The 24,197-nt window shown below is 42.6% G+C and overlaps 1 long non-coding RNA gene across 2 annotated transcripts in view; it reads left to right on the plus strand.

The window, feature by feature from the left end:
- Positions 1–12,714, plus strand: part of LOC128627768 (uncharacterized) — a 29,677-nt gene extending 16,963 nt beyond the window's left edge. For both annotated transcript variants that reach the window (XR_008392069.1, XR_008392070.1), the window contains exons 3-4: positions 3,215–3,286; positions 11,761–12,714. This is a non-coding gene — a long non-coding RNA (uncharacterized LOC128627768). The remainder of the gene's footprint in view (positions 1–3,214; positions 3,287–11,760) is intronic.
- Positions 12,715–24,197: the final 11,483 nt, after the last annotated feature.

Here is a 24,197-nt window from a genome sequence, read left to right on the forward strand (position 1 = left end):
TTGGGCCGTGGCTGCAGCTGCCGTGTGGCTAATGGCAAAGCAGCCCAGGAATGCCCCTCTCGCTGGGTCTGCTCTGTGCCAACAGGCTCGCCCGATCTGCACAAAAACCCAGTCAAGGCGCCTGGTTGGCACCGTGCAAGCAACACATCTTGGTGCCTCACGAGGGCTGTGGCTGAAGTGAGCAGCTGTTTCCAGATGACGTGGGCGCAGCATGAAACGCTCCCTTCCCCCAGGGGCTGTGCGGTTGCCAGCGAATGCAGGGATGGCGACCCCCGGGGCACCGCAGAGCAGCTGAGGTCTCAGACGTGCACTGCTTTGGGAGAAGTCCCATGGGGAAAACAGGGCCTGATGCCAAAGAGATGAAAGAAATACTGCACATTTAGGTCCTTCTAGAAGATTCACAATGCACATTATTCTATTAAATGTCCTGAGAAGTCTCATTGCCAAGAAACCAGTAAACACAGACGTGATCAGCACGTTTTTCGTTTTTCTCCCTTGCATGGGGCTCATTAACATCACATACAAAATACACTGGAAAATGAGTTAGTGCCAAACCCTCATTTTCACATATGAAGAAACTGACGTGATATGAGAGAAAGCAACTTGTCCCTCTGAGGAGGACTTGCTTTTCTTGCTCCCGGGGGCTATTGTGATTGTATTCTTGACCTTGACGCTGCATTTCAGCATGCCCAGGTGAGCAGTCCACCCTCAGACTGATCAGCTCTGGCTACAGGGTAGAGTCTGGGGACATGCATGCTGCTTAGCCAACCTACTAATGAAAGGAAGGGGTTGTGTTGTAAAAAAAAAAAAAGAAAGAAAGAAAGAAAAAGAAAAAAGAAACAGAAATGTATTAGACTGTGGAGAGATGGTCTAGCAAATTTGAAATTCGCCCAAGCTAGAAAGTTTTTGACAGTGTATTTCATGACAGTTGCCCTCACACACAGATTTCATTTTCATACAAAATTCCTAACAAGCCCTCTCCTGACATGATTCACCTGTTCTGCACAGAACCTCAGTGTCCTCAGCCCAACTGAACATGTCAATATCCTCTAAGTCTACTAAACCACATGGGACTAGCAAGAGAGCTTGCCTGCACTGGAGAGCTGGAGGACCAGCTGCAGGACAAAGGAGCATTCCCTACTGGCAATGCCAGCTGCTCTTCCCTGGCCACACTCTGACCGTGGCCTGAGCCAATGCTAACTTCCACAGTGAGCAGAGAGCCAGCAGGTACCCACTGCTCATGCGTGAGCAGTGCATGATGATAACGCACGGAGCAGTGTGCTCTCTGCTAACCTCAGGCACGGCCAGAATGCAGGGGTGCTCCCTGCATTGGGAAGAAGAGGAGGAGGCAGAGCAAGAGATCAGAGGCGGTGGCCATCCCAGAATCCCTCTGTCCCTCAGACGTCTAACATGCTCGAGGTCAGATTCTCGTCCTCGTTTCTTCTCAGGCAGCGGGACTGCCTTCATGTGCATGTGTGTCATGGCCATAGAACATAAGCATTGTTCTCTCTCCCTGAATCCAGGATTTGGCACGAAACCACTCTGAACACAGAAAGTATGCACAGTTGCCTAGTGTTCAGCAGTCCAAAGACATGTACACATTCTCAAGGAAAATTAAAACTTAAAAACAACCTGAGGTAGAAAAGTTCAAATTCTCTGGACGCCACATTTTATGGAGCATGCAACGTCAAATCAGACAGGTTCACGTTTATCAGGATCGCAGTCTTTAAAATGAAGGCTGGCTTTCTAGGTACAGGAGGTTTGCTCAGGTCACTGAGGAAGAGATGACTCAACCAGCCACACCAGCGAGATCTATGAGTATCTGAGCTAGAAATGGTGCCCAACGTGACCACAAAGAACCCTCCCTCCCTCCCTCCTTCCCTCTTTTCATCCCTTTCTTCCTTCCTTTCTCCTTTCTGCTACTTACTGGGAGCCTATGGGACAGGCAGGTGGGTGGCTACCAGTACTACGGCAGTGATACGCAGTGCTTCAGGGGCTTAGACGCTACATGGGAAACATGCCTCAGGATATCGTCTCCTGGGGATGAAACTGGCAGACCAGCCCGTGCAGCGAGGTGTGGTAGCTCCCCACTCTGTGAGTTTGCTTTCTTTGGTTTCGGTTACCTGCAGTCAACTGTGGTCCAAAAATATTAACTGGGAAATTCCAGAAATAAACAACTCATGACGTTTTCCATTGTGTGCCATTCTGCATAGCCTGATGGAATCTCACGCCATCCCGCTACGTCCCACCTGAGCCCTCCCTTTGTCCAGTGCATGCACATGGTTCATGCTACCCATCCTTTGTCACTTCGCAGTTTCAGTTATCACATGGATGGTCATGGCATCACAGTGCTTGTGTTCCAGTCACCCTTACAGTAGCCTCACGTCATGTCTCAGTGTCTCCGTCACTCACCTCCCTTAACCTCATCACACGGGCACTGTGTCATGTTGCATCATCACAGGAAGAGGGAGGGCAACTATAGCACAAAATAAGATGTTCTGAGAGAGACAGGACATTCGCCTAGCTATTATTACAGTATATTGTTACAACTGCTCTATTTTTATTATTAGTTATTACTTTTAATTTCTTACTGTGCCAAACTTACAAATTAAACTCTATCCTAATTCTGCATGTGTATAAAACTACAAAGTGCACAGCACATACAGGGTTCAGACCTCTCTGCAGTTTTTCTGGGTCTTGGGACATGTGCCCTGCAGATAAGGGGAAACCACTGTATAGTTACTTTCCTGGAATGGGAGCACTTATTATTTGAAAAATCCCACGAAAAAATAAAACGGCGCATCATAATGTCTTCATTCTTACACCATGAGAATATTACACAACTCTGTGACATCCTGTTGACTAGAATCTTTGAGTCACAAATGTACCAGAGCATTATCTTATATTAACAAAGCTTCTAGGAATACACGCACTTATAGGCCGAGATATTCTACCCTGAACTGTTCTCCCTTATTTAGCCCAGTAATTGCCCAATATATGAAGACTTTCCAGAAGGTATCCAGTTGTGTAATATGAAAAACAGAGACATTTATTGAAGAAGATACAAGATACAAGAAACACTGTACACAGAACGCCTCAGTCCTCTTCGAAGTAGGCACCTTGGGGCCTCACATGGTTCTCCCAGTTGCCATCAGCTGCCTTGTTGTATTTTTCTGAATCCTATTGATGGTCCGAAATCTCTTCTCTTTCCAAGGTGATTTTAGTTTTGGGAAAAGCCAGAAGTCACAGGGCACCAAATCTGGGCTGCAGGGGCCGAGTCACCTGGGTGAGTTGATATTTTGCCAAAAAACTCTGAATGACACCCAATGCATGAGTGAACATGTTGTCGTGATGAAGATGCCAATCACCAGTTGGCCATAGCTGTGGCCTTCTGAATCATCCAAATAGTTTCTGTGGAGGAATGTTCAAGCTTAGTGCAAAATTTCATGCGGATTTGTTGCTCTACCAGTTCAGTCATTTTGAATGTGATGGCCACACAGTACACCTGCTCACTCAGTGGCATCTACCACCCGCACTGTGAAGTCGTCATTGTTCATGCATGTGCATTCCAGTCCTTGGCTGCCAGGTTACATTGATGTTGTGCAGACTGTTCTCATTATACTAACGATGCTTGGGCATTTTCTAAACAGACCTTATATACTTAAGATAGGCAAGCCAAGTCATATTCCAATGATGTCAACTAAATTGAGGAAGAGTTTAAGATGAGACAGAACCCTTCTTTTCTACCCTGTATTTTCTAAGTATGCATGAAATTTAGAGATTAAGTATTTCTCTCATTCTTAAAGCAGCAGGATTCCAGAGTTCTTCCTCAACTATTAGGGGTACACTATCAAATGTTACCAAAATAAGAAATTCAATATTTTTTAATGTAGGAGAATGTATATCTGCAGCATTTATTTCATGGACATATTCAATAAAATCGTGTACGAAGTACACTTGAAAAAGAGAAATTCTGAGAAGCAGTTCAAAGGGTTTTTGCCTTTGTTCCTCTGGTATATTTCCTGGTAGAAGTTTGTTATCCTAGACCTTGACCCTGCCCATGTTTCTCTTCTTGGCACCCCCATTTCTGGGAAAGCCCAGCCAGCTCTACTTGTGTGGCATGGGAGAGATGAACATTCTTCAGAAGACTAAGTTATGCAACTGAACGGATCAGTGATAACCATGGTTTAAACTAAATTGAAGAGCAGCCAACAATTAATCCGCCCAAACCATTAGTGCTGTCTCGGCCTTACTTGAACATATTTAATATGCCTGTGACTGTTTACCTTTCTGCCCTACAGAATGAAAATGTAAAACTTCTATGCTAATAAGCTGGGAAGACCCAGCACCAACAAAACACTCTCCTAGAAAGATTTCAATGAGCTATTATTTTCTGGCAATGGCTCGTCCTTCCTGACTAGATTTCGAAGAAAATTTGTCATTCGAGGTCTGAAAGGTGCTGTAGGGCTTCTAGAAGACAAGTTTTGTATAAACATTGCATGTTTTGATGGGGTCAAATATTCATAAAATATAGTTCAATTCACTAGAGCAACAGAAGACAAACAGAAAATACATCTTGAAAAGGAGATGAAACAGAAAACATGGGTGCTCACTTTTCCAGCCTATACTCTCCCTCATAAATCAGTATGTCTCTATAATATATCATCTCTCAAAACTCTGAGAGCTGCTAGAATCATTTCATGGAAAAGTGGCCGAATGCCTAAATCATCTCCAATCGGCCCCAGAGCTTCCTGAAACTGCCAATGAATGACACCTGTTTGCAAAACGCTGCTTTTTCTCAACGTGGGCTGCTTTCCAGCTCCACAGCCACTCTTTGGTGCAGCCATTCGGTGACCACGGTCCTCAGCTGTTTTTCCAGAACATTCTGTCACCTCTCCCTTGTGTATTCCTTTCGAATACACGGTCTCTGCTGTTATCTGTTGGATCTTTGGTTGGAATTCCTAGAAAAAGCCTCCTGGGGAGGCGTTTGTTCTGTTTACTCTCTTATTTGTGCCTTGGAAGTCCATACAAATAAGATACTTGGAACCAGAACAGAACAAACCATTTCATCTTTGAGTTGTGTAGACCACCCAACGGAAACCTCACGTGTGATACATAAACAGGCAGTGTTTAACTTCACCTTGTCAAAAGATGGAACGCTTTCAAAACACCTACACTATGTACCTTCATTCTCCAGTGGTGATCATGGAAGGGTGGGGCAGAGTGGAAAAGGGGGTGAGAACAGTGAAATTCTTTCCCCTCCACAAAAAAGTGACGATCTTTTAAGTAGCAACTGAATTTACAGTAAAACCGTGTAAATCCAGCAGGCCTTAACAATTATCTTCACTTTTCAGAAAAGAGAGAGAGAACTGATAACCACCCATAACGAGTAGCTGCCTGGGACTCTCTCCAAACACCTCCCTATTTCCCGCTTTGTGAACTGCCTTCGCGGAACTGGGGAAACGCTGATGGGAGGACTGGTTTCCTGGGCTTTTCCCTTTGCTCCGCACAGCGCTGGGGAATTCACAGGACATTAGGCACCTGTGTTCTTTGGCCATTTTCCTTGTGTCCCTGGGGGAGAAATCGAATGCTTGCCTGGATGCAATGAGTATGCAGAAGGCAGGGGAAAAGCAGCTGTTCCTGTGGAAATACACAACATTTAGAAAGAGTCCAAAGAAAACCAATGGTGAATTTCTGGTGCGCCCCCTGAGTGTGTGTACATGGACACTCCCGGACCAGCGAAGACACGGACAGCAATCAACTGCTCCTCTCAGACAGCAACACTCCCGGCTTTTTTCCCCTAAAAAAGGGTGTTGTGTCTTTCATTTTGGACACACGGGGCAAACATTCTGAAATCGCTTTCTGTTTTTATCGTTAAATGTGGGGATATACCTAAAAACACTGCAAGGCTATTCTTCATGTGTGGCCTGAAATATTTACCACTTTTTCCTATAGAACTAAGGAAATTCTATGTTTAGCCTTTTGCGGTGAAGGTAACAGATGACTCTGAGACGTGATAATTACTAGAAGGTTTATTCCATTAATGAACTAATTAGCCTGGTTTTTAAGTTTCACAAGCTTAGAAACTTTTCCTTAAGATATTTGGTCTTTGTACATTGAAAAAAAATGTACATGGTCAAAAAAGTAAATGGTCAAATGACATTCTAGATTTTACCGCAAGTGAAAATGTACTGAGAACATTCAAGAAAAAACAGGAAACATGGGATGAATGGAGGAAACTTAAAAAGGAAACTCAAGAGATTATAAATATTACACAATAGACATGTAGTAGATATTCCATTAACACAAACTGTCCCACTGAGATCTAACAACAATCTCATGTCCACTCAGGATTGAATATTGGTCCTTTCCGACCTGGCTCTCACATTCAGCTTCTTCCCTCTGTCCTCACCAACACGTGCCTATGAAACTAAAGAAGTGCTTCTGGCCAAAAAGAGAGGCTCCTCTTATCCTGAAGTCCAAAGAGACCAAGACTGCCTTAAACACTTCCATTCGGGATATTGATGCTTTAAAGCTTTTTAACTATACTTTCAAACCATTATGCATGGAGGTCAAGGTGAGGAGTTGGATTTCATTCCTGGAACAATGTAAGGGAGTCATGTGGTTTCAGTTGTGTTTTTAAGAGATGGATTTTGGTTGCTGTGAACTGAAGAAAAGAAAAAGGCAGGAATAGAGGCAGCAGGAGTGGTTTAGAGGCTATTAAGGAGTCCCAGTGGGAAATAAGGAGAACTTCATGTAAGATCACAGAGGGCAGGCAGAAAAATGGAGCAAAATGGACGGATGTGTTTTGAAAAGAAAGGGGAGTGAGACTCCCCAACACGCTAGCTTTGGGGTCTAAAGGAGAAAGGAAACAGAGTTCCATTTTTAGTGTATTAAGAATCAGATAATTGTAAGATAGTTTTACAAGTCAGTTTAGACTTCTGTAGCAAACAACGCTCAAATTTCACGATTTAGCCAAATAAAAGTTTATTTCTCACTCAGGCAAGAGACCACCCTGGGTCTTCCTGAGCACATAACTCCCCCGGAAATCTCTTCCCTGCATGATGGTGTAAAGCCTCACCCTAGGTCCTTAGGGGGGTTCCTACTCAGCTTGCTAATGAATGAAGACAGCACAAACAAGCAGACCGCTCTGTGCGAGAGACTCTTATAGACTCATTCAGGCAACAGCATCACGTCCACCACATCACACAGGCCAAGTTCAATCACAGTGTCTACTCTAACTGCAAGAGAGTCTGGGAAATGTAGTCCAGCTCTATGCCCAAGAGGAAAAAAGGTGATAGAGCAGTCCTACAACAATATTCAGTGAGGATATCAGTCCCTTGGATCTGAAGTCTGAAGCCTTCTCTCAAATAAATTTGGAAAAAAAGAGAATAAACAAATATCCATAGAGTCCTACTTCCAGCGATCTAACCCAGACATTTCAGAGGATACAAAGGTGTATACTCCTTTCTTCCTACCCACAAGGGCCATGTAATGTGATTGGAAAAAAAGAAGATACAAAAATCTGAAAAAGTTGTGGGGCAAAAAAACCCAATGGAAGATGTCACAGAGCAGTGACTAATTACAAAATAAATGGTGTACACAGGAGGAGGGGTTCATCACAGGCAGAGTGATGTAGGGAGGTCTGCTAAACAAGGAAGAGTTTTAGGTGGTCCTGAAGCATGTACAAGGTGTCTAGGGAAAAAAGGATTGAAGACAATTTTTTTTAGGCAGAAGGAAGCACATCAAGAAAAACACTTTTTTTCATCATTTAAAATGACTCTATTTCTGTCAAATTAACGCTCTTTTAGAAAAGACAGAGTTATATAAGTCAAGCAACTATTTTGTAACCAGCCAAAAAATGACCTTATTCAAAATGATGTTTATGTGGCTTCATGTACTTTTTCTCCTTCCAGATAGGCGTAGCCAACAGGTACAGCCTCAGCAGCTAACCTAAGATGGGGTTATACACACTTAGACTTGGAGTTGATGACTCATTGTCCTTGGTCTCAGTTCCCTGCTTCACACACCTAGAAGGCCAAGATGCCAGAGCTTCCGGGCAGTGAATGATCAGCTGACAAAGGAGAATTTCTACCTATTCTCTGTATACACAGATACGATACTGTGAGGGTCAGGAGAAAGCCTGGCAGCAGAAACAGAGTCCAGGAACTGGGAGCCAGGGGCTGTCTGTCTTCTCAGGGACTGAAAGAGCTGATTTCCACTGCTCTGTCTGCACTTGGGTCCTCATTCCCAGACCAAGCAGTCAAGCTCAGCAGAGTGAACCAAGCCCACAGAGAAGCATCTTGATTCCCCTCTTGGAGACTGCCTTCGGATGCGTGTGAAACAGTTTGATGATGGCCATAATGATGATGATAATGATAATAATTTGCCCTTAGTAGCTTTCATGCTATATTCTCAAAGATGCTATAAGCATTAATTAGTTAAACCCTCCAGCAGTTAGTAAGGTAGCTGTTACCTGTACTGTACAAATAATTAAACAAAGCAAAGAAAGGTTAAGTGGGCAGCCTGGAGTTATGCAGGAAATCAAAGCTAGGGAAACAGAGACTGAATTCTGGCCACAAAATTGGTTCAGTGATGGCATTTCCTTGAGAAAGGAAGCATATGATTTGCAGAACGCATACTAGGTTGTGGGGGGGGGAGCCCAAATCTGAGGTCCCAGGGTGTCCAGGGGCTGTATCAGAATCTATCAGAGAGTCAGGAACCCAATCCCAGTGTGTCTTTGGTGCTCTGATGCCCCTGAGCATCGTACAATTTGCCCTTCTGCCCTGCTGGCTTCTGCACAAACACTTGGCTCCTTTACCAGAATAAGCAAAGGACAGGCAGAACTGGGGGTATTTACTTTGATTTCTGAACATCTAACCCAGTATATTACGGATATAATATAATCTAAATATTTTGAAAAAAATGCATGTGTAAAATACTGTTTTTTGCAAACTTAGCCTGAGGCACAAAAAGCAAGGTGAAATAAAATATCTCCGGAAGGCAATGGAACAGAAAGGAAAGACACCCTGATGCAGAAATCCTGGGGCCTGAGCACGGACCGGGAACACTGAGCCTGAACTGGCTCTGACAGTCAGTTCTGCCTTGTCTGCAGCGTCCTCATCGGCCAGGTGAGAATGCCAGCCTCAGAGAGCTGTTACAGGGATCAGATGGCATAGGACATGCTGGTCACCTGCCTCCAGACCACGCCCGTGTCCAGTAAATTTTTATCTTCTTTCCTCCTTTTGAAAGCAAAAGTAGCACTTGACCTTCACAACAGTGCAGGGTCAGAGGCAATCTTCCTGCTTCTAGGTAGGAAAAGCTATTCTCATATGGAAAACCCTTTATCAGCAGGGCGAAAGGAAGGAAACATTAAAATGCTGCACTCCTTAATGCTATTTGAAAAAGACGAAAGCGGGACTGGAATTCCATGGAAATGGCACTAGAGAAACTGCAGATAAATATGAAAGTTGGCAGTTAGCTAATTTACCTGATACAAACAGTCCCGAATTGATTCAAGGACCTCACATCTCTGACATAGTGACTATGGATCATAACTTCATTAAATGTATAATTATGAACTCAATTTCACCCCATTCTGCAGAGTCAGCATTTTAGGATTTGAAGACGTGATGGAAGGAAATTAGCTGAAGGAAGGGTTGAGGCAGGAAGGAGGAAGAGAAAAGGAAGGAGTGAGGTCAAGTGCAGTGGTGGGCAAGAGGGGAAAAGGGGGAGGTGGTAACACCCCACACACACACTCTACCCCTCAACCATGTCTTTAACGTATAGATACCTTTGGAGAAGGTTAAGCTTACAGAAGACATGAGAAAGGAGTCTTAATCGCATCTCCTTTTGACTTACTGCATATGAATAATCCTATAAACATTAGTGTTTTTTTGCTATTTTCAGTGTCTTGAAAATAAGCTTATTCAAAATTGAGAAGACAGTGGATCTTTCTTCCAGCTCCTGGAAAATTGCACTTGAGAGAACAGTCTTTACTTTGATCAATTTACTTGAAATTTGTGTGGGGCTTTATGCTCTTAGCTTCTTCTCCGTAGGTTGCCATGGGCCTCACCTCGCGAGGGGTTCATGAGAGGATAAGGGGGAATAAACACGAAGAGCATGAAGGGAGATACTGAGAAAATTCCCTGGAAAGCTTTGCGTAAGAATCTAGAAGACAGATTTATATGCCGTCTGATAGTGCTAGCTCTTTCAAAGAACAAAAACAAAATATAATTGGGATTACACCTTCCATTACAACAAGGTAAAGGAATTATCTTTATTAGTTGTTGATTGAAGCTGAAATCTAGCTTTGGGTTGAATGCACGTACAACGTGAGATCACTTTTAACTATTGAGCCAAGCTCCATGTATTGTATGCTTGGCTCTGTTAAACACTTTGGAAAGAATCAATAGCAACTTCGTCTTAAGTGGTACACACACAATTTAATCATCTGTCATCGCCATCGACACCCATTCACACGGAAATAAAGGAAATAAACGTTAAAATGCTCTCACTCTATATTTGGTACCTCTTCAATGTATCAAATATTTTTAGTGCATTAACTGTCTTATTCTTTTCTTGCTCAAAGTGGCAATATCTGATTAGCAAGTTGACAGATAAAACATGGATTTAAGAGTCAAATATAGATGAGAAAAAGAAAATTTAAACACTAAACAGAAAACCAAACAGATGTGGGGTTTTTTTTTTCCCTTGAAGCCAAATTGGTCCACATACCCCTGCCTTTCGTGAGTTCTTTAGCATGATCCAAATTCTGGTTTTAAAACTTACAATTGGTTCTGGCTGGTGTAGCTCAGTGGATTGAGCACGGGCCTGTGAACCAGACAATGCCGATTCGATTCCCAGTCAGGGCACATGCCTGGGTTGCAGGCCGGTTCCCAGCAGGGGATGCACGAAAGGCAACCAGACATCGATGTTTCTCTCCCTCTCTCCTTCCCTTCCCCTCTAAAGATAAATAAATAAATAAATAAATCTTAAAATAAAACTTACATTTGAAACTTAACTGAGGCTTTCGACTAGCTCCATTATGCCTGGGCAGTATGAGGGTAGATCTGAAGTTAGCATCAGTCAGTTCAAACTGCCTGCATTATGATTCTCTTTTTACCCCTCTCTGGCCTTCCCATGATCATTGTTACTCAGTATCAGATGCAAAAAATCAACCCTTTACAAATGTACTTTGTTGTCACAATTAGATACAATAAGAGCATAATGAAGAATTTTATGAGCAATAAAAATTAGTTCAGAAAACGTCTGACCCTTACTTTTCAATGATTATGAAAGCAAGTGAGTTTAAGAAATATAGAGAGAAAATAGGGTGGGCTCCATAATTGCATTTCAGCTTTCTTTTATTAAGCCAAGAAAAGTAATTTTCAAGTAACCTACATAATTCCTTCTGTAATATTTTTAATGCTCTCCCCACTGACCAGCATATACACATACGTATAACAATTCTTACTTAAAGACAGTGCATGCCTCTGCAAATGATAGAATTGGACATAATTCAGAGATATATTTAGGTCACTAATACCATTCAGCACTAAGTATCAACATACTTGAAATTAAGTCGGTTAGAAATGAAGACATTAACTTGTCTGGATACCAAATTAATTACTATCCTTCATAGATGCAATGGTAAGGCATTTAGTTTTCGAGAACTTTTGCTTTGATGACCTTTGAGCAATTCTGATGGAAATATCCTAAAGACTATTCATGGTCCCAAATAATTTCTGTACCCTTCAGGTCATCTGCACCTGTGACTACCTGAATGGAGAAGCCACTGCTGTGCACTGTGTGGGTGCAAACATCCTGAACTGCCTCCTAGTATTTTGCTGGTGACCTTGTCTTGCTGTGTCTGTGATATGAAATGTTTCTGCTTCTGTTTGCAGATGTCATTTATAAAATCATTCAGAATGCTAACTGTGGCAAGTATGTGAGCCATAGTAGAGTATCAAAAACAGTTACTTTTCTCAAATCCAGGCCAAATGCTGTTCACTGAAATAGCCTGCCTAGGAAAAGTTAAACAAATGCTACAGATATTTGTGGCACTCGTGCCTAAACGTAAGGATAGGTTAAATGAATTGTCCAGCTTTCTTTCTACACGTTCCCAAAAATGACCTCCGGTGGTATTTTTTCCCCTTCCAACTGTTAAGATTTCTTAGTGGCATTTCTTTCCCTGGACTGCTGAGTAGTTGATGATATAAAAGTTAATATGGGTCCGCTTTGAAACACTCTGTCACGTTCTTACACTCGCTTTGAATTTACGTAACGTAATTACATGTGGTTAAATGTCAAACATGAAAAACCAGTTGAAGAGAAAAGTGTCGTGGGTAGAAAATGGCTGAAGAAAAGTGAGGAAGCTGTTCTAACATCCTTAATAAAACTGATGTGTTGAATTCAATTAACTCAGTATCGATGGGTTGATGTGAACAACTTAAGATGTGTAGACATGGCTGAAAGTATGACCTCTATAGCTGACTTCTAAGTTACCGAAGGAGTGGCATGCAAATGCTCCCAAGGTGAGCATCCCTTTGTTTAGTTTGTTTTGGTCATCAGCATTTGAGGATCATTTAAGGAGAGGATCACTTCACATGATTTTGACTCTGTACCTTGCAAGACAGAAAACTTAACTCTCTTAGGCCAACACACACTTTTGTCTTCCTGGACCAGGGTTTTTCAACAGCACTGACATTTTGGACCAGGGTCTTTGTTGGGGGGGGCGGGGGGCGCCGTCCTGTGAGTAGCACCCATGACCTGTACCCACTGGGTGCCGGTAGCAGCCCAAACTGTGCCCATCAAAAATGTCTCCAGACATTACCAAGTGTCCCTATTGAAGCAAAATCTCCCCAGTTCAGAACACCTACCCTAGATGTATCATATATTATAGTTTCCACCACAGCTATAAATAGCCTCCTCTTACCTATCCCAGGTATCGGCATGAATGAGACTTTTTTGGGTTCCAAATTACTTTACATCCCCCCTCCCCAAAATGCAGGACACTCTGTGTATCCAAGAAAAGTGAAGTAAAGACATCACACGTACAATCAAAATACAAAGATCTGATAGTACATTTGTTAGGTAAAGCCTTTGAGAGTGCTCTTACAATGCTTTCTTCCCTGAAGATGTCCAAAGCTCCAGGTCACTCCGGCCATTCTGCAGCTCAGCTGTTGCACACTCTCTTTCCTAGCTAGGGCACGAAGTTGATCACAGAAAACAATGGGGGGGGCATCTATGCTCTTCTCAGTTCTGCCTGTTCTCTGACCCCAACTCTCTGTCTTTATCGGGTTCATGTGATCGCAGCCCCCCCCCCCCCCATCAAAAGCTAGTTGCTACAAGTCACGTAAAAAATAGTTACTACATCCTATATATCACATTCTCTGACTGGACATAGGCACGTTCTTCTAAGAACAAATCTGGTGATTTATATATAAAAACTGGGAGAAAAGCAAACTGGAATTTCCTTTGTCCTTCTGACCCTACCCTGTTGATTTCTAGGATTGAGTTCAATGTGATGCACTTTCATCTTTCCTTGGAAATTATGAATAAAAAAAAGAAATTCTGCTTTCAAAGTTCCCTAACAATATTTGCCACGTAGTTCAATGCCCTCCGGGCCTCGAACAGAAGGAAACAGTCATTACTGTTTGTGACAATCAGGGCGGGGAAAATGTGTGAGTGCTGCTGAGGGACACAAGGTTTCTGGAAAAACACTAGCAAGCGTTTAAATGATTATGATCACACACACACGCGCGCGCAAAATTAAGTATTCTTAGAAATGCGCCATGCTGCTCTTTTAGCCGTGGTAGGGTAAATAAGAACCAGATTTTTCATTTTTTACATTTTTAGTTTTATTGGGGACATTTTATAAGTCACAGGACAGTGAGCTTTACCACATGCGTCGCATTGGACACCTGCCACCGCTCAGCTCTGTAAAAGGGCCGTCTCTCCTTTGAACCCAGAGAGCAGCTCGCAGGCCCAGCTGTGGGAACAGGTGGGGCTCCTTGTTTTGGGAAGAACAGGGAAGGTCCCTTCAGAAAGGCTCTTTCTGCAGGGGAGAGGGGTTCACACACACTTATAAGGGACTCTGCAGTGCCCCTAGACCAGAAGTACCGGCTTAGAACTTCAGGGCCTGGAAAGATCCATATGAGCCTAACACGTCCACAAGTGGCCCCATGGCATCACTTGGTGAGACTTGGGTGAGACTGTTATCTTCCTGTTCTTAAGGAAAATGAGCTCCTGGTAGGCTGCTGGGTCCTGGGATCCTAAATACTAGGGAGGGGTGGGGGTGATCTAGAAAAGGCAGGGCTAAGGACACTTACAGGGGCGCCAGGGAAAATCTGGTTCCACAAATCAAGGGCTGCCTGGTGAGTTTTGACAGCGATTTTTAACCTTCGGTGTACGGGCTAACGGGTAGATATAACTCTCAGACAGCCCCATGGGAGAAAGCACTTCCAGAAACCCAGAACTGACAGCCTTCTCATCTACCTAACAGCAGCCCTCTTAAAACTGCACCTCTGTCTACCCACTCGGGCGCTCTGACTCATCCACTCTCAATAATGGAATCTCATGTTCCTTGGGGGGGGGTGCAGAAGACAATGGACAAGGGGTGCAGAGAAAGGAGTGTGTTCACACACAGAGGCGCAGTGTATCTACTGTCTCCAAGAATATTTCCTCTCTGACTCATTCAGGATGCCTTAAGACAAAGAGATAGAGCTCATTAAACATAATTACCCCAATGACTTTAATTGCAAATCATTAAGGAGAGGCAGCCTTGTATTTTCTCAGAAAAATGGAACATTGAAGAAATCCTGTTTCTGATCTTCTGGCTTTAGAGATGCGGGTTAGTAGGGCAATTTGGACAGAGCTTTGGAGGCTCTGAGATACATAAAATTAAATTACATTCCCAACAAAAAAAATTACATTGCCAACAAAATATGATGTCTTTGGCTCATCCTTGTCCTCTCTTTGGAGCCAGAAGGCCTCTGCCAAGTGTCCCAATCCCTGTTATTTTCTCATGTGGCGTCAGTCACGAGTGCTCCCCCCCCACCAATCTAAACTCCACTCCGCAATGAGTCAAATTCGGGCCCTGGGATGCCAACCCTGTCCACCATCTTCGGTGTCACACAGCTTTGGGGTCCTGAAGCTCCCATGCTGTGACAGTGCCTCAGTGCAACCATCCCAATGCCGTTGACTCTGAGGCCTGGTTCGGTGGGGATCGAGTACCACTCCTGTCGCTGGACCTCAGAAAATTCAAAATGGGGCTGTGATGCCCCCCCCAGGTGGAAAATCTCCCTTTCCCTTTCATTCCTGCAAAAGAGGGCTGCCCGGCATTTCCAATCACTCGGGCAGATTTTGGCAAAAGTTCTTTTCATCTTGTTCAACCTTCGTTTCTTGCCTGGGACTTCATGGGGCTCTGCTGAGTAACTGAAAAAATGGCAGTCACCGCACCCACTGGGTGTCACAGCAGACTCAGTCTCCAGACAGATCAGAGAGACAGAATCTGGGTTAGAGCCCAGACCCCAACTCTATGTACATTAGTTGTCCACTGAGTTGTACAGTTGTACAACTAAACATTAGTTGTACAGTTTAATCCATTCTCTTTGCAAAATAGAACCAAGCAAAAAAAACAAGGGTGGGAAGAACTGTAATCTACATATGCAAAATGTAGGTAACCGACAATAAGTGGACAAGCCAAGGTTCACAGTCATCTAACATTCCAATTTTGTTTAGCTTTGTTTGGCTGTCCTGAGTCTCAGAGGACATGTTCCCTGTTAATTCACACGTATTGGTAATGTGATGTTTTATTTCCAGCCGTTAACTCATATTTACTAGTAACATAATTTCTTGTTTCCAGTTGAATAACATGTTATTAATTAACTAGATCAGTTAGAAATTTCTAGTTGACTAAATTGACCTGCATTTCTTTTCCCTTTCAAATTGACTTATGTGAGTCATCAAAGACCAAGAACTTCCCAAAGTGCATGGTCATGTGGAGGATTGTCTTCAGTATGTGTCTGGGTGTATAAATTTCAGGATCTACAGCAAATGTTGGACTGCCTGGCATTTCATCACATAGAGAATGACCACTTCTACTCATATATAGAGTACAGGTTAATGGAGCTTAAAATGAAGACACTTCTAATTCAGTAACTTCAGATCTTTTAGTAACTTCTGAATCATCAGTGAGCAAATCAAGTTTAACTGAGTTTCAGTGTATTTTTTATTGCACTTTGCTTCCTTAGAAATCAACAATTCATGTGACTGGGCAGTAAACGATGTCTTGGAATAACACGGTCACCAATCATGAAATACAACAGAGGCTTTTCTGTGACCTTCTTATGCTATCTCAGCTGCGCGTTCCAACTATGGATATGTTATGAATGACAAAACCTATTTGCCTGGCTCCTGTTCATGGTTTAGGGATCTTCTTAAGGAACTTAGGCTATAGGTAACAGCCACCAAGGACCCTGGATGAACAGAAAACGGACACACTGCCTGTCACAATGGTTAACATACCATTGAAGGTTGACTTGTTTGTGGGTGTCAGTGATGGCTGTCCTGATCATTTTGCTTCCGGGGAAGAGTGAGAGAGAAGGGCCTCTGCTATCACCTCCCACCCACTGCCAACCCTCACAACCAATCGAAAGCCTTTCTAGCTTTATAAAAATCTGAGGGAAGACTGAGACTTCCTCTTTTTAAAATATATTTTATTGATTATGTTATTACAGTTGTCCCTATTTTCCTTCCTTTGTTCCCTCCATATGATACCCCCATTCCCTCAGCAATACTCCCTTAGGTCATGTCCATGGATCATCCACAGAAGCTCTTTGGCTTCTCCATTTCCTATACTATTCTTAACGGCCCCCTGTCTATTTTGTACCTACCAATTATGCTTCTTATTCTCTGTACCTTACTCCATTTTCCCTTTTCCCCCTATCAGCTGATAAACCTCCAAACTATCTTCATATCTATGACTCTACTTCTGTTCTAGTTGTTTGCTTAGTTTGGTTTTTAGACTCAGTTGATGATAGTTGTTGAGTTTGTAGTCTTTTTAATGTTTACGGTTTTGGTCTTTTTCTTAAATAAGTCCCTTTAACATTTCATGGAATGACACCTTGGTGATGGTGAACTCCTTAGCTTTACTTTGTGTGGGAAGCACTTTGTCTGCCCTTCCATTCTAAATAATATCTTTGCTTGATAAGAAGAATCTAGGTTGTAGGTCCTTGCTTTTCATCACCTTGAATACTTCTTGCCAGTCTCTTCTTGTCTACAAAGTTTCTTTTGAAAGACTTTGAATCATATTTATGATTTTGACAAATCAGCTGACAGTCTTATGGGAACTCCTTTGCAGGTAACTGTCTGCTTTCCTCTTGATGCTTTTAAGATTCTCTTTATCTTTAACTTTGGGCATTTTCATTATGCTGTGTCTCGGGTGGCCTCTTTGTGTCCAACTTGTTTGAGACTCTTTGTATTTCTTGGGCTTGTGTGTCTATTTCCTTCAACAAATGAGGGAAGTTTTCGTTTGTTATTTTTTTTCAAGTAAGTTTTCTATTTCTTCCTGTTTCTCTTCTCCTTCTGGCATCCCCCACACAAGAGCCACAAAGCAGTGAAGTGGGTTGCCATGCCCTGGAGATTACCTGAGGCTCCACCCCACCTGATTTACAAGTGCCTTTTCTACAATAGGCCATGCCACTAAAACAGGGAGTCAAAGAAACTCTACCTAACACACAGAAACAAGCACAGGAAGGCTGCCAAATCGAGGAGACAAGGAAATATGGTCCAAATGAAAGAACAGAACAAAACCCCAGATAAAGAACTAAAGAAACGAAAATAACCAACCTATCAGATGCAGGGTTCAAAACCCTGGTGGCCAGGTTCCTCAAAGAACTCATGGAGTACAGCAACAACATAAAGGAAGAAATGAAGGTTACTCTAAGTGAAATAAAAAGAAATATATAAGGAGCCAACTGTGGAGAAGATGAAGCCAGGATTCAGATCAACAATTTGAAACATAAGGAAGAAATAAGCATTCAACCAGAACAGCAAGGAAGGAAAAGAGTTCCAAAAAATGAGGATAGTATAAGGAGCCTCTGGAACATCTCCAAACATACCAATGTACTAATCCTGGGAGACTGAGACTTCTGAGAGTCAAGTCCTTGGTGCTTGCCCATCTGAGCCTATTTATAAGCCCAACATTGAGCCTATGATTCATCCCAATAGTGCTAGTCACATGAAACTTGGTGGCAGGGTCTTCCTGGCCTTCCTGATCCTTGCTGTGGGCCACAGCCTTCCCCTACAATGCCACTGTGTACTGAAGTCAACAGATGCTGATGGAATCCACTGGAATTATGTGCTGTGAAAGAGAAACAGCCCAAACAACCAATATTTACACTTTTGTTGCGTCCCTTAAATGGGCACTAACACAAATAAAGATCACTAACATAAAGAATGGTGACAGAGTAGCCTGTGAGCCGTGTCTTAAGTCCTGGCAAAAACCAACGCACAGTTTCTGTTTCCATCCTTTACTGCTGATGTTCTTGGAAATGTGTTTTGCTTAATAAAATAGCTCTTGGTAAGATCGCTCTGCAAGATCAATATTAAGGATTTGTCTGATCTGACTAATGATAAGCCCGACAGGGTCAGGGACCTTTGTTTTGTTCATTGGTGTATCCCAGCATTTATCAGCCTGTCTGGCACACATCAGTACTTAACAGATATTTATGAATGAATGAATTCACTCATTCATTATTCATTCATTCTGTGGACTATTTTACCTCTTTGCAGCATCTGTCACCTGCGAGGAAGACTCGAATTTGCTCTCTCAGCACCCATGACCCAGATGGTCCTCCAGCCTCTCTGTGTTTTGTTTCCTTCTGTTTGTTTTTTTCTTTCCCAGCTCTTCTTCCTCCCCCTGTCTTATTCTACTCTTATGAATCCTACTGATGTTTGAAATTTTAAAATTATAGTAACAAATGCCAACCTGGTCCCCTGTCTCAGCACTTTTGCTCTTGAGCTAAATGAATTTAAGCCATGAAAAAGCAAGAGGCCAGTATTTGACTCATTAAACCAAACACTATAGAAGGGGGATTAGTTTGAAGTACAGCTAGAGTCAGAGATCCTTGGAGGTGGCTGTATCCTGAATGTGTACGGTCACTTGGTCACTCCTGGGAGTTTCAGAATCACATCCTTATCATTCCCTATCAGCCAGGAAGAGAAGCTGCTTCCCTGCTTGTTTGGAAATGCACGCGGACTGGAACAAGAATGCACTGATTGCTACGGTGTATGTATTGCAGAACTGACCCAGATTCCGTGAGAATGGAGTCATCATTCTTGACTGAAATACATGGGCTAAGAGAGGGAAGGGATTACATCCCTGAAGCAAAATTCTATAGTTCCCGGATTTTCTAGTAGTATCTTAAAAGACGCATGTCATAAATAGGCTATGCAGTCAAGGTCATGAGGATGGTTAGCTGGTGGGGGGAGATGTGTAGTGTAATGTCTGGAAAGGGATACGAGGGGCTTTGGGGATGACAGTAACATATATTTCTTGATATAGGTGCTGGTTACAGGGTGAAAATTCTTCCAAAGCATACCTATAATTGTGGCCTACTTCTATATGGATTTTATACTTCAACAGAAAGTTCACTTAAAACATTTTCAAAAGAAAGAAAACATGTTAAGACAACTTAGGAGGCAAACACTTCCTCATACCTGGTAGTTTCTTAGCAATGGAGATTTACAAGTTGGTGAAACCCTGCCTTTTTCTTACCTTGACTTTGGAGTGAGGAATTCCTGATTTGATTGATGAGTTTGGAAGAGGGGTTATTACATTGAAAGTTCCTTGAGGTTAGAAAGCATATTTTATATATTCAGATATCCTTCTCTGCCCTAGGACTATGCTTTACTCAATAAAGACTAAGAAATTTATGAGCATATACATATAATATATGAAGATCAAGGGAAAGAAAGCAAAATCAAAGATAGAACTGACCCCAAAACCTCATTACACTATATCCCAGGAACCAGGGACTGGCTAATAATGGTCCAAGGGCCAAAGACAGCCCAGTGGCTGTTTTTGTAAGTAAAGTTTCACTGGAATGCTTTATATGTGTATGTTTTTGCTATAATGACAGAGTTGAGTAGTTGTGACAGACACCACACAGTCCGTACAGCCAAAAAAAATTTATTATTTGGCTAATTACAGAAAATGTTGGCTGATGCCTGTTATAAACCATCAGCTTGAACCTAGCCATTTATTAATTGATTCTCTGTTCATTGATTCATTCACCAGATCTTTGTTGAGGATATAGTACTAAGTACTAAGGGTTAGGGCAGCAACAGAAACATGCAATTTCCACCATCATGAAGTGTATGGACCAGGGGGCTGTGTTATTTGAAAGTGATTCTGCTCCACCCTTCCCTTAATCCCCACGTATAAAAATATCAAGGCTCCAAGGAAATAATCCAAACCCCAAAAGGAAGAATTGTTTTGTAACTTTCTATGTAATTCTGTTCTTGGGCAAAATACCTGAGATAAATTACCAACATAATGGGCGTTTGTTCTTGTCTTACAACATTAAAAGAGAGTATTGTTGATGCTGTTTTATAATCAAAAACATTTTGGAAAACGTCGGCAAACTTTGGTGAGCACATCTTGAAAATTAAGCAATTAACCACATTTTCCTCTCTTGAGTGTTAGAGGAACAAGTGAACCCTTAATCAGTTCATTTTTCTATGTAACTGTTTCTAATAAAACATGTGCATTACAAAGTTCCCCTTCTGCAAATCAAACCAAGCTGAAAAAAAGTTTTGGGGTCAGTTAGCACATGCTTCTTATCCATATCATGACCTTCTGTTGGGGAAAAGAAGGAGCTATTGCTCAGAAAAGGAGTTTGGTCATTAACATTGCTCCTCAAATGTCCTAAAACTTACAGTATGCCCAGCTGAAGGCCTCTTTGGACTCTGAGCTTGTACCTTTGCCCCTGCTACCAGATGTGAAGAGAAAGCATCTGTAACACCAGCAGCCATTCTCCTTAATGAGAAATATTTAATGACCTCAAGGTGAATGTGTAGGGAAGGGTACTGTGGATTCCTTGGTCTCACCCTCTGTAGGCTTCTAGTGCTTTCTGTCAGCCCAAAGCAGCCCAAGCCAAGCCGGGCTGTCATGGAGGCTGTGTGCCCTGGGCACTTGCTCCCCACATTACTCCCTTTAGTAGAAGCTGCTGGTAAAACTCTTCGCAAGTGTGGACGTTGCCACCATGACCGTAGGATAACCCTGGGAAAACCTGCGCTGTGATCTGTGAAAAGCAAAAACTCCCAGGGATAAGATAGAGGGAGGGCTCTGACAAAAACAATGAGTTCACATGCAAAGGAGATTCTTCCCTTATCGATGGAAAAATACATCTTTCTTTCACTAACACTTGAACTCATGCTACTTCAAGGGACATTAGACTCAACAAAGTTTGCCTGCTGCCTACCCATTGCCAGGGTTGTCCAATGTTTTGGCGTCTCTAGGCCACACTGGAAGAAGAGCTGTCTAGGGCCACATGTTAAATACACTGCGACATGAAATCACAAAAAAATCTCATCATGTCTTAAGTAAAAGTGCACTCTTGTGTTGGGCCCCACTCACAGCCATTCAGGGCTGCACGCTGCCCACGGGCTGCAGGTGGGATGCTCCTGACAGACACCCGCTGTGGTGAGCGAAGTCGTCCTGGATGGCTGGTGAGAAGAAATCTCCCCCGGATCTGAAACATTCTTCCACGCTAATCGGGTAATTCCCAAGATATCTGAAAGTGCCCTGGAAAGTGATTTTAGCAAGAACTGGATGCTCTGTGATGGCTGTTAACCCATCTGACTTGTGAAGTTGATGGGAGATGTCAGGTATGTGTCATGCACGTGTTACTGGACAAATACAAGTTCACACCACACAAACTAATGTGACCTGGAGCATCCTGGGACCTGGGACATCCCGGGACCTGGGTGGCTCTGCAGGAATCGGCAGCCCTGAGCCAGAACTGCTCTTTTCTTTGAAGGTGATACCACTCAGAGCTGAAGCCACTGCCTAAACAAACTGACTTTTGAAAAGAAACACCCCAGTTTTAATTGCACTTTGAAGCTAAGTTTAGATCGTAATTCATCTTGCCACAGAATTAAATTTTCTAAAAGATGTCTGTGATTTAACCATTAGCGTTTCTGTGCATGTGTGCATGACAGAGGCAGCCCAGACTGGGTCAAGTTCACATACTTTCTTCTGTACCAAAGAGATTGAGAGCTAGCTGTCAGATATCCCATGCAGGCTACAAAGTCCAGGAGGGATAAAGAGTTTCAGGAGGGATAAAGAGTTTCAGGAGGGACCATGTGTGAGCGTCCCTTCTGTGACTTTCTTTTCTATCAAAATTAAATGCAGCAGCTTCAGAGGCCCCTGACCAAGGAAAGGGCCCCCAGTCAGAGGAAAACATCCACTCGTGCCTGCCCATACATTTCCCAGAGGGCCCAGTGACAGAACTGTGGAAGAACGGAACGAAGACTTCACACGCAACGCACTTCTCAAATTTTAAAGCACATCAGGCCTGCCTGGGGATCTCACTGAATAAAGACTCTGATTCAGGAGATCTGGGACAGGCCTGAAAATCCACATTTCCAACAAACTCCCGGGCAGGGCTGGCCTTTGAACCATGCTCTGGGATGGGATGGTTCTGCGTGCTGGTTTCGTCGTGGCCACCTGGAATGCTATGTTGGAAAAGAAAATTCTGGAGCTAAATTCTAGCTTTGGGGGAAAGAATGACACCATCCATGAGTAAACCTTGCCCTGGTGGTGGTCGTGGCTGCAATGATGTCAGTTTTTTGCTCCCACTTCTCCCCCTTCCTCCCAAAGGCAGTCCTTATAGAATGTCACCCTATACTGTTTAGGGGACCCGGGAGTCCTAGAGTTTATGGCATTCTCTTATTTCCAGAAAAACTTAGAATTCCTGCATACTGATGAGATAATAAGGTGGTTTAATTATGTGGAATATTTTGCAGATGGAGGAAGTTCCAACAGAAAGGTCAAGTATGGTAGGTAAGGTCAAGTAGAAAAAATCAAGCATGCACTTGAGTTTTTCTGTCTCTCAAAATATTTCCATGATTGCATTAACCTGCAACTCACCTTTAGTATCAAATGCACATGAAATCCAAGCAGAAAATCCCTATGAGCTATTTTTACTCTTAAAAATCCTGTACATAAAAAATCAAATTTGGGGGTTGTAAAAGATAAATTAGAAAATATTTGCATCTAAAAAATCGTGGTACTAAGTCCAGCAAATATATTTTAGAATGAATTAGTTTTGCAAAAATATATACATATTTTTATGGAGCGTATTATACCTGTATAGGTACTAGATTTTACATATCTACTGGGGTATAGCTGCAATAATAATGCTGCTGAAAACTAGGTTTATTGGAATAGAGAGAGCAGCAATAGGAGTGTGCAGAACTTGATTTGAGCCCTGCACTTCCATTATTTAACTAAATGAACTTGGGCAATATATTCTGTGCTTGTGCATGTGAGGGGGTGGGTGTGCACATGCATATACATGTATCATGCATGTGAAGGATAATGATACATACCTGTGTTTATCACTGGGTCATAGTGAGAATACAATACGATGATGTGAAAAGCTCTACAAACTGAAAATCACCGTGCAAATATGATTATTTTTACAGTAATAATTTTCTCAAGATGTTGACCCATCTGCTAGAGCATGAATGTAATAATTGGTCTTGTGTGAGTTGGTATTGGGAGTGCCAAAGTTCATTAACATACGTACTTCCAGGTTCTGTTGACCACGGGATTATTGGCTGTAGGTTCTTAAAATGGACTCATGCCTTTGATATTATATGCAGACATACTCTGCAGAAAACACACGCACACTGGTTAATTAGAGCAACCAGGGCCATTCTCTTTTGTGAATGGATGTTTTTCAAAAACAATTTTTGCTTTTCTATAATATGTGAAAAAAACTAAGAAGAATAAATCTGTAGTATTTAAAACTCCCAAAATGAGAGTTTTGGGAGCTTCTAAAAACAGAACAGTGAGAGCTTCTAAGGAGACAAAGCAGTCACTTGCCCAACACATGTAGGGAACTCTACCTTCAATAAGTTCCAAGGAGCGCAAGGATGTGTAACACCACACAGATGCTCTC

The sequence above is a fragment of the Artibeus jamaicensis genome, unplaced genomic scaffold (genome assembly GCF_021234435.1).
Source record: "Artibeus jamaicensis isolate MK-2021 breed Jamaican fruit bat unplaced genomic scaffold, CSHL_Jam_final contig_467, whole genome shotgun sequence".
NCBI lineage: Eukaryota > Metazoa > Chordata > Mammalia > Chiroptera > Phyllostomidae > Artibeus > Artibeus jamaicensis.